At 35.3% G+C, this 19,886-nt stretch overlaps 1 protein-coding gene and 1 long non-coding RNA gene across 11 annotated transcripts in view; one reads left to right on the forward strand and one right to left on the reverse strand.

The window, feature by feature from the left end:
- Nucleotides 1-19,886, forward strand: part of NCAM1 (neural cell adhesion molecule 1) — a 513,914-nt gene that overhangs the window by 201,357 nt on the left and 292,671 nt on the right. The gene's annotated exons all lie outside the window — the stretch shown is intronic.
- LOC141508258 (uncharacterized) overlaps nt 1-19,886 on the reverse strand; it is a 132,474-nt gene that overhangs the window by 60,067 nt on the left and 52,521 nt on the right. For 5 of the 6 annotated variants that reach the window (XR_012474376.1, XR_012474374.1, XR_012474377.1 and 2 more), the window contains one exon: nt 17,745-17,877. The exons of the other annotated variant lie outside the window; for it this stretch is intronic. This is a non-coding gene — a long non-coding RNA (uncharacterized LOC141508258). The remainder of the gene's footprint in view (nt 1-17,744; nt 17,878-19,886) is intronic. 6 annotated transcript variants of the gene reach the window in all.

Here is a 19,886-nt window from a genome sequence, read left to right on the forward strand (position 1 = left end):
ATGCTCCTTATTTTCCCAAAAGAATCCCTAGCTAACCACCTTGAAATTCCCTAGTAACATTTATATGTGCTATTCTTGTTTAAGTATGAGATACATTAGATAACCTCTAGTTTGCCCTCTGACTCTGAGATTCTGCTATTTTACAGTTTAATGATTATATTCTCCAAAACCCTCTTAGGAAAAGATTCAGGTGGCAGAATATAGTAAAGAGACATAGCATTTAGATTAAAAAGATTTGACTTCAAATTCTAGTTTTTCCAAATATTACTTCTGTGACCATAAATTAGTCAGATAACCACCCTGGGCTTCTCCAAAATGAGGTGAGGGGATTTAATGATCACTAAATGATCTCTGAAGTCCCTCCCTTCCAGCTTTAAATCTATGATCCTATGAAAAGGATTTGAATGCTATAACTATTGTTTTAAGGTCATACATATTTGAGCTTCTCCAAAATGAGGTGAGGGGATTAAATGATCACTAAATGATCTCTGAAGTCCCTCCCTTCCAGCTTTAAATCTATGATCCTATGAAAAGGACTTGAATGCTATTAACTATTGTTTTAAGGTCATACATATTTGAATCTACTCTAAATCACAACAAAATATTAAGACTTTGAATCTAGAATAGAAAGTTTAGAACTTGCATAATTAAGATTTAAGAATTTTATTTAATGTTCTTCAATTGTTTTAAAATTTTTGTTTTATATTTTATTTAAATTTATTGAAATATTAATTTTATTTCTTAAATATCAGAGATTAGAGGGTGTTTTGTTGTGGTCAGGACTCATGAATAGTAATATAAATGGCAAGATGTTGGTGAAAATTCTTCTGTGAAATACTACTTCTTGTATGATGGCTACTACAGTTATCATTATCTGAAATTACATTTTTATCTATTGTTGGAACTTTACTGTCGATTTCTACATAAGACCTCCTCACTGACAACAGCTGATACCAGCTCTTCCTTGCATTAGTAAAGGAGTTCATAAACTGCAGTCTAGAGGCATCTCTCATATTTTGAGGAGTCCACAAATTTTAGGAATATTTTGATAATTGAATTTCAGAATAATTAATTTCCTTTTAACCCTTTAGATTTTATTTTACTACTAGACTACCAGTGATTTAAAAATAAGGTTTAAAACTCATGTATTTGGCTCTGTGCAGTTTGATAAATCAGTTTTTAATGGGAGAAAAAGATTGGAAAGCCCATTTAAAAGTCAAGAAAATAATTATGGATAAAGCTTTGCTCAAAATCCCTTTGAGACTGTCTCTATACAGCAAAAAGAAAATTACCATTAGAATTAACCTTGAAAATAAGTCACTTGTGCTAGAAGAAAGGCCAAGAGATAACTGAGGACTTAGCTCCATCAAGTATATGTGTGAATGGAATTTTCCAATGATCTGCAGAGTAAGTGCTATGTTTGCATTTCTGCTTATGTCTAACAGTTCTAGGTATACAAAGGTTATTCTCTCTTCCAAATTTGAATGGGTAAAGGGCCAGAGAGACATTTTTTCCATTTATCAGTTTATCAGAAAGAATAAAATGTTTCCTGAAAGACTGGGGAAATGTTTCAAAGAAAATAGAGAAAAAATGATTGGAAGAAGCAAAGGAACATCTTAACCTGTTTCTAAGAATTTCCTGGTATTGGAATGTGGATTCCTGTACTATGACAAAAGATTAAAGATTGATGGGTTCTTGGCCTTGGCTTTAGTGTGTCTAGTGAGGACTGGTAAAAATATGCTTGTCTAGAGACTAGGGAATTTGTTTCAGTTCAATTCAGCAAACCTTTATAAAAGGCTTACAACCTGGTAGGCACTGTCCTAGGTGCTGGGAATACAAAGGCAAAAAAATTAAAATTTTGCCCTTCAAGATCTCATAATCAGATATTTTGCTCATTAGATGTACATGTAAACTAATGTCTCAGATGATCAGTTTCATTAATGATAAAATGAAAAAAGGTGAGGTTAGGAGGGAATAATAATACTTTTATGAAATCTCTACTTCACTATTACAAAAATGTTTTTCAAACATTAAAGCTAAATGTGATTATAATAACAATAGTTATTATTATTATTGTTGTTGTTATTATTATTATTATTATTTTTTATTATTATTATTTGGTATAGCTGGATGAACACCAGTCCTGCAGTCAGGAGGACCTGAGTTCAAATTCAGTCTCAAATACTTGATGTTTACTATGTTACCTTGGGCAAGTCACTCAGAACCCCATTGCACTACAAAATATTATCATCACTACAACTTCATTCTACCAATCAAGATTGCTTTAAATTGAAAATGGAAGGGAAGAGATTCAGCTGCCTATCCACCAGACTAGATAACAGAGAGAGAAAAGAATGTATGGTATAAGAAAAAGAGAATCAGTGAGGAGGAACAATAATGTAAAGGTAATAATATCAAAATGTCAGAAATAAAAAAATTATGACCCCGATCAGAAATTTATATATGTACGTACACACACACACACACACACACACACACACACACACACACATACATAGAGAGAGTATAGTTGATATACAAGGAGGTCAGCTAGAAATCTTAAAATGAAACTTGTTCAGATATGACTCAAAACTAAAACAAGACTGAAGGATATGTCTTAGTCAAAAATAAAGGAATGAATAAAACAGATATTAGAGGAGCATTGTCTATCAAGATTTAAATATTTTTCCATGGGAGAAGCGCATGTTGAATAGCATTTTGGTGATGGCCATAAGAGGAAGAAACAACACCATGATAGTTCACCTGGACAGAAGAAAGTAGATCTGGGCAGAGATCATGAACCTGGCATGTTGTCATGAGATAATACTAGTTGTAGACTTTGTTTATAATCTGCCAGGATGCTCTTTGTGCTAAAAGCAGAATAGTTGATACTTGATAACTTGCCTTAATGATGAATTTTTTAGGGGCGGCTAGGTGGTGGCAGTGAATAGAGCACCAGAACTGGAGTCAGGAGTACCTGAGTTCAAATCCAGTTTCAAACATTTAATAATTACCTAGCTGTGTGGCCTTGGGCAAGCCACTTAACCCCGTTTGCCTTGCAAAAACCTAAAAAAAAAAAAGTAGTATGCACCAGTTACTGTGTTAAGTGCTAAGGTTATGAAGAAAGGGAAAAGGTATTCTTTGCTTGCAAGAGCTCACAATCCAGTGGGGGAGCCAGCATGTAAACAACTATGTATTTAATATATATACAGGATAAATTATATAAATCATATGTGTATACATATATATATATATGTACAAACAAAATATCATCTAAATAATCTTATCTAAATTATCTAAATAGGGGTGGCTAGGTGGCACAGTGGATAAAGCACCAGCCCTGGAGTCAGGAGTACCTGGGTTGAAATCCAATCTCAGACACTTAATAATTACCTAGCTGTGTGGCCTTGGGCAAGCCACTTAACCCCATTTGCCTTGCAAAAACCTAAAAATAATAAATTATCTAAATAATCAACATAGGGAAGACCCTGGAATTAAGGGGAATCAGAAAATTCCTATAGTAAGTGAGATTATAATTTGAAACAAAGTAGGGAAGCCAGAAGATGAAGATGAGGAGGGAGAGCATTCCAGTCACAAGGGTCAGCCAGCAAAAATATCCTGTAGCTATGAGATGAAGTGGTATCATGTTTGAGGACACTGGACTGAAGAGTATGTGGTGAAGAATTAGGTGTAATAAACCTGGAAAGGTAGGAATGGGCTGGGTTGTGAGTGACTTTGAAAGTCAAATAGAGGATTTTGTGTTTGATCCTAGAGGAAATAGAAGCCACTTGAATTTATTGATCATAGGTTGAATCTATGCTGTTGGAAATGCATTTTAGTCATAGGTTGAATCTATGCTGTTGGAAATGCATTTTGGTGACTGAATGGGAGGAGGACTGGAATGGGAAGATGTTTGAGGCAGGCAGACCACCAGCAGCAGGCTATTAAAATAGTCCAGGGATGAGGTGATGAAATCCTACATTAAAGAGGGGGAAGGATCAGAGGAGAGAAGGGAGCATAATGAAGAGATGTTGCAAAAGTGAAATTAGCAGACTTGGGCAATTGGGCAAATTGAATTCATGGGATGAGAGATAGTGAGGAAACAAGTATGGCATTTAGGTTGTGAAATTTTAGGCACTGGGATGATGGTGCTACTTTCAGTAAAAACTAGAAAGGTAGAAGAGAAGAAGGGTTTTGGGAAAAAGATAATGAATTGTCTTTTAGATGTAGTTTAAAATGACTTTTGGACATCCATATTGCAGTGTCTGAAAGGCAGTTGGAAATGCAAAATTATGGTAAGTGGAGAGGCTAGGACAGGAAAGGTAAATTCAAGAAATGACAGCCTAGAGATGGTAATTAAATCTATGAGGCTGATGGAATCATCAAGTGAAGTGGGATAGAGAAAAGAGAAGAGAGCCCAGAGCAGAACCCTGTGGGAAACCTACAGTTAAGTGATTTGTCAAGAGTCACACAGCTAGTAAATGCCTCATGTCTTTCTAATTCTAGACCCAGGACTCTATCCATTGTGCCACCTGGCTGATTTCATAGAGTTGAGAGAAAAGTTTCTGCTGCTTCATGGAGTCCATGCTTATTAATATTAATGATAGTACATAGGGAGCTTTGTATCTTAAGAGAGTCTCAGAGTTTATGAAGAACAGAGCCTACTTTGCATAGCTAGGTGTGTCTGTATGCATTAAGTATGAGGTTCTTCATGGCACAGATTAAGAACCCACTCTTTGTCTAATGTAATTAACCCTTTGTCTGTTATCAATTAGAAAACCCTTATGCCCCTAATCTCGAACTTCCCAGGAATGCCTCTCTTGGATTTTGTTGTGAATTTCTCTTTTGATTTGATTTTGTCTTTTGGTGTTATTTTCCATCTTTCTTGATTTAGTCTGTTCGTTGATATATCTTATTGTTTTAAAATATTGACTTTGGGTCTCATATTCCAAACTTCTTCCTTTGCTGTAACACTTTTGCTCCCCAAACAGGGGAAGTTGTCATCAAAACCAGTTCACTGATCTAGTTCAGTGATGATCCTTGTGGATCCCAGATCAGACTTCACTTAAGGGTGGGATTCAATGGAACAGCATGAAAAGATAGATGGAATTTCATGGCATAAAGATTTTTAGAGGAATGCAAGAGAGATGGAACACTCCTAAGAACAGAAATCTAACATAAATAAAATAGCATATTTTAGTGGAAAGAATACACTAGGTTCAAATCTTGGCTCTGCTAATTATTACCTTAGCTTGGCAAGACATCCACAAAATGAAGAGATTGGGTTAAATGATTTCAAAGGCCCTTTCTATTTCTACTTCAATGATTCTATGATCCTAAATGATTCTAGAGGTGAATAATAATAACTCACAGTTTTTCGTAACATTTTCAATGGTCTCATCACAACAACCTCATTAGTGGGCAGTAAAAGAATTATTATATCCTTTTTTTTACAGATTAGGAAAATTAGGCTTAAAGAGGTTATGCTTTGCTTAAAGTCATACAGATAGAAAATACAGGAAGCCCAGGGTTTTATGACTGTCAAGGAAAACATCCTCTTTTCCCAGCACTGTTACCTCTTATGAGACTGGACTAGAACAATGTCATTATAAGGAGAACTCACTTCAATTTTTAAAATATTATAAAGGTGGAAACATTTTAGGTTACTGAGGATAAATAATTAAAGAGTAGTGTAGTTCTATAACAATAGAGCATGATCCCTAAATGTCAAAACCATCTGAGATTCTCATTTAATGTTAAGACAAAAAAATGGTGGTAGAGGGATTTACTATACTGGGGCCAAGAGGAATAGGACTAATGATGCCGTGTGTGTGTGTGTGTGTGTGTGTATGTGTGTGTGTGTGTGTGTGAGAGAGAGAGAGAGAGACAGAGACAGAGAGACAGAGAGAGAAATAGTAGAAAACTGATTTATTCAGCATTTAGACTGGGAAAAAACTAGGCAATAAATAGTCCACATCACTTCATTGAGAACAGGTCATCCCAGGTCAACTTCGTTTCCTTTTTCTTTCTTTTAGTAATATTGATGTAATGGTAAAAATAGGAGAGTACCATAGACATAAGTCAAGAAAATCATTTGATAATGCATTTTAAGATAGTCTTGTGGGCTTGAGCAGTGATGTTGACTCAAATAAATACTAATCAATCAACCATAAATAAGGATCAGTGTGGGTGCATAATGACTTAGAAAACCACATATTAACATCATTTGTGTTATGATGTATTTTTATTTATCTTGTTAAATGTTTCCCATCTACATTTTGATATGGGTTTAGGTTACATATTTGATATCTTTTAGCTACATAATAGTGCAGGCGTAGGTTGAGAACAGGTTAATTGATGAGATTGAAAAAGTAGTTATGAATAGATTGATGGCTCCCATTTTAGGGAAGACATCTTAGAATATCTCAGGGAGTTGTATCTGGGATTGTTCTGCTTAATATTTTTATCAGTGACACAAGAAGGAATGGATTCCTATCTAATTTGTAAATTATAGAAAACCGAGAGTGAAGAAAATGAACATGCTGGATGACATAATCAAGCCAAAAATATTTGGACATCCTAGAGTAGTGGTCTGAATTTAATGAAAATAATTTATTAGAGATAAAAGTAAGGGTATTCCTGATTTAAAAAAAATACTGCACAATATAGATTATGGTAGACATGGCTAAGCAATAGTTTGATAATGATTTGGATATTTTAATGTCCATTTTATGTCCATGACTATAAACTGAAAATAAATCAACATCAAGTGAGATCCTAACCCTACCATAATGTACCTTGGACAGACCTCATGAAATTATCAATTTTAGTCCTAAACACTGTAACAAGGTCATTGGCAAATTGGAATATATCCAAAAAAATTATTCAGAAAAGGTGAAGACTAGTGATTATTTCATATGTGAATCATTTGAAGGAACTGGGGAATATTTGCTGTAGGGTTATCATGCAGAAGAAGGAGTAGATGAACTCTGCTTGGTCCCATGAGGCAGAATTAGGAACCCTGAATAGAAATTGCAGAGAAAAAAGATTTATGTTTGATAGAAAGGGGGGGGAAAACTCCAAATTTCCAATAATTAAGGCTATTTAAGAGTAAAATTTTCTTCCTCAAAAAGTTCCTCTTAGGTTCCACATGGTTTCATCCATTCTCAGGAACAAGACTGTCCCTTTGCTGATCTTCTTTTGTTCCCAACTTAGCAAAAAACAAACAAGAACTATTTAGTTGTTGTCAGTGATGCTTGAAATGGAATTCTTGCTTCTAATAGCTGTTGGTCAAGATCAAGATGTCAAACTCACAGCTGGCTTTTTGAGCTGAACTAGATAAATGAAGTTAAGAAATGTTTAACAATGTAAATAAAAATAATGTTAATTTGTGGTTTTTCTATATTAGCATGTGGCCCCACAGAAACCTGTTTCTATCTGAATTTGACACCAGTAGAATAGATAAACCTGAAATCCAAATCTGAACTTCAAGGAGTCTTGGTGTTGGGTATAAGAGAGGGTATAAACTCAGTGAGAGGAAAGATAGGACCCACCAAGCTCTTTTTACCTTAGTACTCTAAGTGGCACCTATTTTTGGCAGATGGCAGATGTCTATAGCCTGACTTTTAAGAATGAAGTTCTACTTTGCATGTTTCACTAATGGAAATATTAGCTCTATAAAGAGACCTTACAGCTAATCTTCTCCCCAGGAGTATAAGATGTTTAGCATAGAAAAGTACTACCTAGCAGCTTTAGTTTATTTCAACAGGGAATTTTGGAACAGCTTGCTTATAGTACTTCTGTTCCACCTGTTTTCTAGACAAAGTACTCATTTTGGGCCCAGCTTTCCAAATTAACAACTTGGGTAAAGATTCAATCCCTGTGACACAGTGTCTTTTATCTCTAAATAAAGGGTCAAGGACATTTAAGCCCCAGGAAAAGGAAAGTCTGTTTTAAATATCAGGTTGCACCCATTTCATCTCTTGAAGTATATCCTCACATTTGTTTGTCATTCTCTTTGATGGCTCCATTCATTCTTTTTGTTTGTCTTTTTTGGGGTGAAAGGATAGAAGGAGGGCTCCTTCTCTTACCCTCCTCCCTCCCTCCTTTCGTATGTGCCTGTTTGTCTTTCTGTTTCTCTCTCTCTCTCTCTCTCTCTCTCTCTCTCTCTCTCTCTCTCTCTCTCTCTCTCTCTCTCTCTCAGACACAATCTCTCTTTCCTTCCCTCCCTCCCTCTCCCCCTCTGTCCTCTCTGCCTCTTTCACTCTTAACTCTCTCTCTCTCTCTCCCTCTCCCTCCCCCCCTCTCTCTTCCCCTCTCCCTCGCTCTCTTCCTCTCTTCTCCTACCCCTGCCTGTTTTCAAACAACTGGCTCACTTGATTGAAAGGGTAATGAATGTTATGCTTTTGTTTCATGGATCTATTTCTTTTAATAGGAACAAGTACATTTCTTTTTGGACTGCTAAAAGCGAATGGTAGAAAATGAAATAGATTGCCTTGCTTATAAATTCAAACAGATGCAACTGTTTCTGCTTCAAAATGACATCAATGAGATCACTATGCAAGCTAATGACATTCCACCTGCCAGACATAACACTTGAGTTAGCCCTGTCATGCAGTCACGATGAAACCCTGTTTTCTATTCAGGCAGTGCTCTTGAAATATTGTGACACCTAATGTTTTTTGTAATAAAAAAATAAGAAAAAATTGACAAGTCTCATTGTTTACCATTATGCAGATAAATCTCCTTCCACAAAGTATGAGACTGTTGGTTCAGTGTGGCCATCTTTCCTCTATTTCCAGGCAGTTAATATGCACTTTTGTTCCTCTCCTCTCCTGCCCCTTCCCCTGAAAGTTATGTCTGGTATCTGTTAACCCCATGGTGTTTTCTTCTCTGGTATAGAAACATTGAAAGAGGAGAAAATCTGTTTCACATTCAGGAACTCCCAAGTTTTGAAGGGCATTTTAATTCAATTCATTTCAATTCAACAAACATTTTTTGAGTGCTTACATTAACCTGAAGCATTTAATGTTAAATAACCTGTCTCATGGATCTATTTTTTTTGTTTTGTCTTCCCCCTCCAATCTAGAGATTACTATTATTTCCATTACAGATGCTTTGGTTGGGGGAGAAAGAGAGAGAAAAAAAACAATGCAATTTGAGCAGGGCAGTAGGATGGATCTCTGTTTAAATCTATTTTTAGAAAAGTAGATAGATTTTATTTGTTGATGAAATCTTTCAATACTCAATTAGATCTATTTTCTCATTGTATGGATATTTCCTACAATGATTCAAAATTAGTCTGATTGGTGAGCTATTTTCCTCTATTTCATGAAGACTCCAACCCTGATATATTCTATTCCCCTGCTGTCTTCTATCTACCTGGCTTCCTGTGTATCCTCTCTTCTCTCCAGTTCTGGAACCCTAATCAAATCAGTTCTACTATTATTCCTAGAAATGAAAATTTTATCAACTCTCCCATGACACCAAATAGTTAATTTTCCAAATATAGATTTTTTTTCCTCTTGTATACACTATCTCTCCCATTAGAATTTAAGATCTTGAAAGAGGAGGACTTTATTCCCTTTTGTGAAAACATACCTCTAAAACCTCCCAAAATCTACAATAATATTTTAGCAGTTATAAAAATCTTTAAACAAGAATTAGGAAATTTTCAGTAAAGATATAATGTTTTCTTTACAATTTTTGTCTCTATAATGCCATAAATGTATACATGCCAGTAAACATAGTCTATTCCTTTTGTTTATATTCTCAAAGTTACTTAGCATAGTGGCACATAATAGGTACTTCATTTAAAACATAATCTGTCCATTTCTACTCATGCAGTGGGATGCTACTCAATGTCAACCCATTGATTGCTTGTCATTAAGCACTTTCATTGTGCATAGTGCTTTGTTAGGTTTTGTGGAAGGTTAAAGTATGATGCTTCCTTCCCCCAATAGGCTTTTCTCTTTGTCCTTGAACTATTAATGGTTTTGTTCTCTTTTCTGAATATTGACTTCAAAGATCATAGAAGATCATGGAGTAACATCAGGGTCCTTCTAATCCAAACCCTTTACTCTATAGAGGAGCATGCCAGGGAGCTTGTGACTTTGCTAAGGATCAAGTATCATTCCACTGACCCTATGGACTTCTTTGTTCCACAGTTGCCTAGCAGTTATATTCTATTAGTGTGCTTCTCAGGAACTTCCTAAATTAAATGTCAGTAGGTCTGCTCTGTCCTTTTTAGACTTTGGAAAGGTAGAACCGTTTAGGGAAATTGAGAGGATTTCTGCTTCTTTTTCAGCAACTGTGGAAGGATAATTTAACCTTCCAAGCTTTATTAACTAATTGGAATTTAAGATGAACCATTTTAATTTATGAAGTTAAGTTCATGAAGATCTCCAGAACTTAGGGAGAAAGTACTTTTACATTCATTTTCAGTGAATTTTATATGATATTCTTGGCATTTTATGTGGCCATCACTTACCTGCATCTCTTCTTTGTTATCAAATTCAGAGTCAACATTTAGGTCAACATCCTGAGAGCCTAAAAAAGTAGCTTTATGATATGGTTTGTAAATCCTATCAGATGATCAAACTTGACACTAGTGGGTTTTAACCTAACTATAAACCCTGATTGTGGCCTTTTAAAGCTAAGTTTGGGAAAGTAAAGAAGAAATCTTCTTATGCTGTGATTCATGTGGGCTATTAATCGATTTAATGATATTTTATGATAAACTCAACTAAAATCATACTCCCAAGTCATAATCCCTGAATCGATATGGATTGAAGCCATAATAGTGATATGGAATGAAAAAGTTTTATAGATCTAGAGAAGACTTCAGAGGCTATCTAGTTTCTCCCCTTAATATTTTAGCGAAAAGGAAACTGAGGTCCAAGGATGTTTCTAGTAATCTGATGGCTCTTTAAACTCTCAATCTTAGTTTCCTCATATATAAACAGACATAATGATGATATTACTTGTTCTGAACACCTCATTGTGGTGGGAAGTTTATATATGTTCATGTCATGAAGCAGCTAGGAATGAAAGGTCTATTTGAGAAAAGGGTTTTGGTGCATTTTACCTCAGTAAAAGCATTGTGATGTTTATTTTTCCTTTACTTTTGTCTACTTTTCATTATTTTATTCTCCCTCCAATGACTTTAAGGGTTCTAGTTACTTGGAAAGCTCTCTACCTTTGGTAACTTCTTCTAACTCCCTGGATTCTACGTTTCTGTGGTGGTGAATTACCAATTGTCTTCTCCTCCATTGTTGTGGTTTACCTACTCCCCCTAGTGGAATACTTCAAACTATAATGCAAAGTAGAGATCATTATTTCTTCTGTAAAGTAGAAATAAAGTTATGGAAAACATTAGTCACATTCCTATCATACATGGAAGGCATATTTTCCCTTTGAAGTAATGATTATTCCTCACTAGCAGTAATTAAAGAATCAGGATTCCTAAGAAAAGAACTTAAGAAATGGAAAATACCATAATTCACTGTTGAGAAAACTCTCAATCCACCAGCAAAAGTGGAGGGACTGTTAGGTTTAAGGCATTGTGGTAGTTGATCCGGGGAGATAAGAGCATAAAATTCAGTCCCTTAGAGATAGAAGAGAAAATCAGTAGGATAGACTATATACAAATTACATATAGTAAATGACCATAATAATCTGATATATGATAAACCAACTCAAAACCCAACCTTTTGCAACAAAGCTCTTCATATGACAAAAGCTTCTGGGAAAACTAGAAAACATGGCCTCAGATATTTTTAATAATTACCTAGCTGTGTGGCCTTGGGCAAGCCACTTAACCCCATTTGCCTTGCCAAAAAAAAAAAACCTAAAAAAAATACAACTGGAAAACAGTATGGAAGAAACTAGGTATTGCCCAACATCTCACACCATATAATGGGTACATGGTTCTAAATGCATACCTGATTTAAACATAAAGGATGATACCATAAGCAGATTAAGAAAACATGTAATAATTTAGCTATCAGATTTATGGATAAGGGAAAGAATTTAGACCCAAAGATGATGTAGAGAACATTATAAAATATAAAATAGATAATGTTGAATATAAAAAAAATTTTAAAGATTTTGCACAAAAATTCAGTTCCTTAAGGAGTTTGTAATCTGGACATCAAATAAAAGATGTAAAATGACCCATCAGAGTTTATAACCTAATCTCAACCCTCTTTTTTGACTTATTGAATAGAGATAATCTAGAATAGATGAGATATAACCAATTAAGTACTTCAAAGATCTGTAATTCCATTCATATTGGCCATCCCGCCCCTCTGTAGATTATCACTCTTCCCTAACTTAATAAATGATCTTCATCTCTTCTTCCCTTGAGGCCAACTTACTGATGAACCTCTCTGAACTTGGCTTAACTGACTGATATGCCAAACATAGCCTATCCCTGGACCCACATTCTATGCCTTAACATCTTGGGAGTGCTTGCCAACAAGTATTGCCATTAATGCCCTTTAATACAATAGTCAACTCATTGCAAGGTGACTATCTTTTTATTTGAACTCATGAGCTGTTAAAACCACATAGGCCAGATAATTTTTACCATGGATAGAAGAAAGTTGGTTGGAATGAGCAGGAATCTGGATTAGAAAGTTTTTTTTTTTCCCTACAAATACTTTGTACAGCATTGTACTTGCTTATAGATGAGTGCTACGTAAATAAAAGTTCATTTTAATTATTTCCTCATCAGAAACATTTGGATCCCAAATACACTTTTTTCATAGCTTTGATGGAGTGAGATACAATTATTGTGCTCACCAAGAATGAGTAATATCATCACCCTCTCCACATCATTAGTATCTCTACTCTTGGTTTTAATGTGTATAGACATCCACATGTAATTCCCCCAAAAAATAATGTGCTTTCCTCACTTCTTTGTTTTAATATATCATCAACGAAGCCAGCTATGACTTTAAATTTAACAAATACTTAATAGAAACAATGGGCAGATTACTAGCCTGATACAAGGAGAGAGAGAGGGAGATGAATAAAACATGGCCCCCTTTCATCACCAAACTCACAATATAGTAAGGAGATATAACATTTCATAAACAATCAATGGAAAATGGAACATAAGCCTAATCTTTAATATACATTGATAAGTATATGGCTTTTTCATGATGATTCTATAAGATTGTTCAAGGTCTATGCCATTCCTTTTTTCCGAATGAGGATTCAGACCCAGAGAATTTAAGCAACTAGTCCACAGTTATATAGCTAGTTCTTGTCAAAGGAGTACCCGAAGCCATTTTTTTGGTTACTTCCCATTCCAGTGCACTTCCCATCCCAACATGACTGCCTTCTTATATGCTATGTGAGAACAGAGGAAAGAGAGTCCATTTCCAGTTGAGGGTATCATGAAATATTTCATGAAAATTTCAGTATTAGAACTTGGTCTTGAAAAATGAGTTGTATTTTAGTAAGCAAGAGATCAGACTGAGGGAAAATATTCTGGGTGGAAAAAATAGTGAATGAAAACATGAAAGTGAGGGAAGTCCAGGATATCTGTAAGAGAGTGACTAGCCAAACCCAATCTATGACAACGGAGTAGGGTAAGTTGAGGCTAGAAAGTTAGAACACATTAATGCTGAACTAACATATTTAAAACTTCATACCGAAAAAATCTAGAAATTCAGGGCTAGTCAATTTTACCACTAACCCTAGATAACTTACTAACTTGTTAATTCCATTTTTTCAATACATAACATCCAATGTGACAGATCTAACGATGCCACAGCTGGACTGTTATGGAAAATAGTAATCATTATAACATTATAACTTCACTGGCTCCCTGTTACCTCCAGAATTAAATATAAATTCTTCTGTTTGACATTTAAAAACCTTCACAACCTGACCCCAGTCTACCTTTCTATTTTTATTTTTCATTACTCCCTTCGAGTCTCTTGTGGTCTAGTCAAACTGCCTTCTTAGCTATTACTTATACAAGTTATTCCATTTCCTGGCTCCAGTCCTTTGACTGACTACAATACAGCCTATACCAACCACCCTTGCCTGGAATATACTTCCCTCCTCACCTCTGCTTCTTAGAATTCTGATCTCCTTCATTATGCAACTAAATCTCATTTTTTCATGAAACCTTTCTTGATCCTTCCAGTTGCCTGTGTCCTATTCCCAAAGCACAGTACATCTATTTATATAGAAACCTATTTATCCATAACTATGCTTATGTCTTTCTTGCTCTTCGTGTGTGTGTGTGTGTATTATACTAAGTTATAAATATACAAACACACATGTGAAACAAATACACACATATAAATAAATACAAATTATATATATACTTATTTGTATGAGTATAAACACATACATACATATCTATCCATATCTGTATCTATCTAACTAGTCTCTCTTGATAGAATATAGGCTATTTGAAAGCAAAGATGGTTTTACTTTCTTAGTTGCTGGTTTAGTTTCTTCACAAATACTTGTGGACTGTTTCATTTATATCTGACAAAAAGGAATATATTTTCAAAAAAAACTTTTAAAAATGCTTTAGAAATGCTAAGACACCAATGGGGATGGTGTTCAACTATAATGTCAGCTACCAGAGAGGTCTCAAACTGGGGAGTTCTGAGTTTCAGCAGGTTATGTTGATTGGATATCAGAAATTAATATGGTAAGCCCCTGAGATCAGGAATGACCAGGAAGGCAAACTACCTTAGATTTGAAACAGAGCAAGTTCAAAACTTCAGTGAGTAGAGGGAACAGTCCCATCAATAACTCATGCAAGTCTAACCTAAGAGAGGTGGAGAGATTTAAAAAAAAAAGGGAGAAGGGGAAAAAAAGAGAAAGAAAACATGTTAAAATCATGAATTCAGAAACTAACAAAAGTTCCAATGTAGTCTACAGATTTGGTGAATTCAGTTTTTAGTATACTAGTCTATAGTTGTTCTACAAAAGGACTTTTTATATGTATTGAATGGATATAAGCATTAATTGAAAAACTGAGAGGTCCTAGGCAAGGAAGATTGTCCTCATTCTCAAGGATTCTGGCCTCTCAACCAAAGGTCAAAGATAAAAAAAAAATTGAGGTATCAAGACAGATGGAAAACTGCATCAGAAATAAATACAAGAGCACAGCTATGAAAAGTCAGGGAGTGGCAGCGTAGGGACTCAAGAGAAATTCCTTGTGATAGTATTTGGATTAGATTAAAAACTGAGGACCCAGTTAAAAGGAACCTGCAAATACTACTGGCAAGAGGGCTAAATATCCCTTTAGTAATAAGGATAAAATTAAGTCAGAGATCTGTCCAAAGAAAAATGAAAAAGATTTCCAACTTAAGGACCTAGACAATCTTTCAGATATTTTTGCTAATGTTTAATAGAACCAACCTCTGTGACAACTGTTCTGGACACCTGCCCCATGTCCTAAAAATCTCCCTCATTTATTTATAAATTCTGTGTTGCCTGGTTAAGTACTGGGGATAAAAAAGTTCCTGTTCTCAAGGAGCTCACAGTCTAATGTGGGACAGTTCACATTAATGCACACAAACTATATACAGCATAAATTGAAAATAATCAACAAAGTGAAAGCACTAGTATTCAGGGAGGATCAGAAACAGATGACTTTAGGCCAGCTGTATTGGTCTGATGCTGCCAAGGCAACTGCAGGAGGGACTCAAAAATTCAATACATTTACTAGCTTTTTAGGGCTGAATTAATTAAATGTTTGACCAAATGTAGCTTGTGAATGATGTTATAAATATTCAAGTGATCCTGGGCAGAAAAAGGGCTCCCCACCCCTTCTGTTGTAGAGTGTAGAAGGTAGGGATTTAATTAGAACTTAAGGAAAACAAGGAAACCAGGAGGCAGAGATGAGGAGGGATAGCATCCCAGGCCTGAGGAACCACCAGAGGAAATGTCTGAGCTTGGAAGAGTCCAAGTACCTTGAAGTGTCTGTGTGTGTGTGTGTGTGTGTGTGTGTGTGTGTGTACACGTGTGTGTGTGTACTCTGAATAGTGACCTTCCTGCCCTTGCACACTCAAGTGCAGTAAGTATTTCCTGGTAGACAATTATTTTGCCTTCTTAATAACTGATCTGAGAATATATTGCTGTTACTATTGCCCAGACCCTATGGAAATTGCCTAGAGGTAGAGAGAATTAAAGTTATAAAATAATATTTCCCAGTAATGACCCCAAGGAACACCTTCAAGGTAACCTTAGATGTAGAAAAAATCAGAGTAAAATCAGTTCACCTTGAACTCAAGTGTTTCATCATAGAATTAATTCCAGCAAGACTTTTCATTTTTTTCACTCATTAATGTAATCAAAAAATACTATATTCATGAGGTTGCATCATTTTCTTCCCTCAAGAAGCTTCCAATATTTAAAAAACAAAAAGTCTGTTCCCCATCCTTTCCATTTCATCACATCCATAATTAAGGGAGAATGTTATCTTCACTGTCTCCCACCCCCATGTGACTAAATTGTTTCACTTCTTGATCTCTAAACTTTGGACCCCCTGTCCTCTAGTTGTGGAAAAATCTCTCCTGTCTTAAATCACTCCCCAAACTCTTGGGGACTCTTTCACTCAACTGCCTTTGCTACTTGAGTATTACCTGGGTTATCCATGTGTCATGAGCTGGACAAAAACATGGATCCTCATTTTTATGGACTGTTCCTTCATTTAGAATTGGAGCTCTTTGAGATCATGGACTCAATTGTTTGTTTTTTATTTTTCCCCCTTGAGTTTAGCCCAGTTTGACCCCAAAGAAATGCTTTATTTTTCCATTGAATTCTGTCACTGATTCAATCACTTTATCAGCAGATTGTGGTACAGAGGCTCTATAGTTAGAAGACTTGGGGTGAGAGCCCACTTCTGACTGCCTATAGGACACTGGAAAGCATACTAAGACCTCATATTCCACATCTGTTAAATTAGAGGGCTGCATTAGATGACTTCTCAAGTGTTTTCCAGTCCTAGATCTATGATCCTATCAGACTTACTAGGACACAAAGAAATAATCCCTGTTGCCCATCTTCTAATGCCTCTATCTTCTAAAACTCATCTTCTAAAGCCTTGAAGATTGGCATTATCAAAACAGATTCAGAAACAGAAAAGCTTCTGGATTATTCTCCCATGTTAGTTTCCTCATTAGTTCAGAATGGGCCAAATAGCTGGTTTGTAAAAAGTAGCTCTTTATTGTAAACTTGATATTTTTTAGCAACATATTTTGGTCACTATTTAGGGTGCTCCTTAAGTTACTCCTTCTTGCCCTTTGAAAAATATTTCACAGAATTTGGGAAAGGGACACATAGCCAAAAAATGTCACAGAAAAACTAGGCAATGAAGAATAGAATATGATTAGCATGATTTTGGCAATGACATTTTATAGGAAATTAGTATTCAAAATTCTGCACTTCACATTTACAAATAAAGCCAATTGGATTTCTTGATTCTTGTGGGGCTACTTCCTGTAAAATGAACTATTTCCTCTTGCATATTGACATTCAATTTAATTATTGTCAAGAATAGTGCATTATACTAGAATTATTTTTCCTGGAGACCTCTAAGCATTTTGCATTGTTTAGTCTTTTCATAAACAAAAGACATAAATGCTTAGGAAGACCTCAGGAGAAATGTACTAATGATCCTATTGCCATTTACTATAGCTATGAATTTTTTGTTTTATTTTTTTTTTCATTTTGAGGCAGTATGAGGTAGCTGATAAAGAGCTTACCTTGAATGCTGGAAGACCTGGTATCAAGTTATACTTTTGATAATGGATGCATGTGTGACTCTCAAGTTCACTTGACCTCTTGATACGCCCTGCAGCTCTCTCTAATTGTATGATTTGCAGATCATATGTTGGCCTGCATTGATAGAGGGAGGAAGTTCATAATCAGTAGTCTTCTAATCACAGTTATCCTCCCTCCTTCTCAAAAAAAAACTTTACCTAAAAACTGTTAAACAAAAATTGAGGCACAACATGATGTCATTTTGGGGGGAAAAAAAACAAAAAAACTAGAGTCAGACAGATTTTTCTACTCCCTCATGAAACTTTTCTTAATCTTTCCAATTACTAGTATCCTATGCTTATGTCTTTCTTGCTCTTTGTTTGTGTCACACACACACACACACACACACACACACAAACACATAAATAATGATTTCTTGAAATCCAGAAGACTGAGTGAACTTACATGAGATTTTTTTTTTAGCCAGAGGAATGTGGTATATGATTGTAAGATGCTGCCTATAGGTGGTCATGTAATAAGTTAGAAAGTTCTTCTGAATTAATAAAATATCTTCCAACATTTTGTTTAAAGGGCACTGTGAATGAATGCCATTTTTTTTCTTGGGTCATGTAAAGTATCTTCTTGGCATTTTCACTTTGTCATCAAACCAGAGTGGGTGAATAATTTTGTTCCACATCCAAGGACTTTTCTCTGTGGATTCTAGTCTTGAGAGATAATGAAAATTATCAATTCACCTTTATTCCCTTTGGAGAAATGGCACAGAGTGAAAACTAAATTCTGTACAAAGTTCAGATTGGAAAAAAAAAGAAAAAAAGAAAAAATTAGGTTATTGCACATCAGATACAAATCTATGAGGTCTTTTTGTGGCTTTAATTTACCACTCTTCTTCAGGTTGAAGTGACTACAAATAGTGGGTAGTATGAAACTAAACCATGAAAATCTGTGAGCAATCAAATGAGGACATTGCTCACATCATCACTACAGTTCTAGTAGAGGCTCAAAGGTAAAATACTTTGACATTGCTGGGAGAAAAAACAACTCTCAATATAATTTTTTAATGATGAGAGATTAAAAAACAAAACAACATTATAATTTTGTATTTCAGATAAGTACCTACTCTGAATTGAATTTTTAGTGTACCCTTGGGACATCTTAGACCTTAGAGTGATTAATAGCAGTGATTTTAAGAGAATTCCTCCCCCCCCAATTCTGGTACACAATCCTCTGCCCTGTTTTTTTCAATTCTGATGTTACCATGATACTTAGTGTTACTCTTTAAATAACCCACTACAGTGATGACTGTCATATTTTTCCAATTTAATCTTCCCCTCTCTCAGGCACAGTATCTAGGTCTAAAAATCTAAAAAAAGATTTTAGAATCTTTTCAGTCTCCTTGTGCTCTCCAGAGGACATTAATCTTACTCCTTAAGTATGTGTTCTGCCATTTCCTTGTTGGAGAGAAGTAGTGCTTTTGTTCAACTGTTATTTTAGGGCTGAATGAGATTATTTGATGAAGAACCTAAATCAGCCCAAATGATTCTCCTATAATTAGTAATTGTTCTCTCCTCTACATCAAAAAAGACCATCTTGCCTTGTTTGGTAGATGTTTTTAGATTTAAGCAGACTTTCTAAGTGAGTTAAGTAAAGCCAACAACCCCACTTTGCTTCTATCATAGGTGAAACTTCTTTTAAAAATGTAAAAGTGAAACTGGGTTTACTTGGTACACTCCTAAAAGAGAACCTAAGGAATGTGCACATAAGACAGAATACTGGAACTATCTATAAAATGAAGTGCTCTGTTTCTATGTAAGGAAGACAAGGAGAGATTAACACCTTTATAGCCTTGCCTTCCAAGTTAACCTTCCTTCTGCTCTGTATGTTATCTTGTACTATTTTGGTCTTGCATGTAGGTTCCTACTTAATACATTCCAAAGGAATGTTAACTCCTTGAAAACAGGGTCTTTTTTTTTATATCTCCAGTGCTTACCACAATGCTTGATCCAAGATAAGCATGTCATAAATGCTTGTTAATTGAGTGATTAATAGCTGAGTCTAAAACAAAGGGCATACCCTAAGGCTTTGCTGGTGTCTGGACTGTCTAACACCTCCGTCCTTCACAAAGG

This window comes from Macrotis lagotis, chromosome 1, assembly GCF_037893015.1.
Source record: "Macrotis lagotis isolate mMagLag1 chromosome 1, bilby.v1.9.chrom.fasta, whole genome shotgun sequence".
In the NCBI taxonomy this organism is placed as follows: domain Eukaryota; kingdom Metazoa; phylum Chordata; class Mammalia; order Peramelemorphia; family Peramelidae; genus Macrotis; species Macrotis lagotis.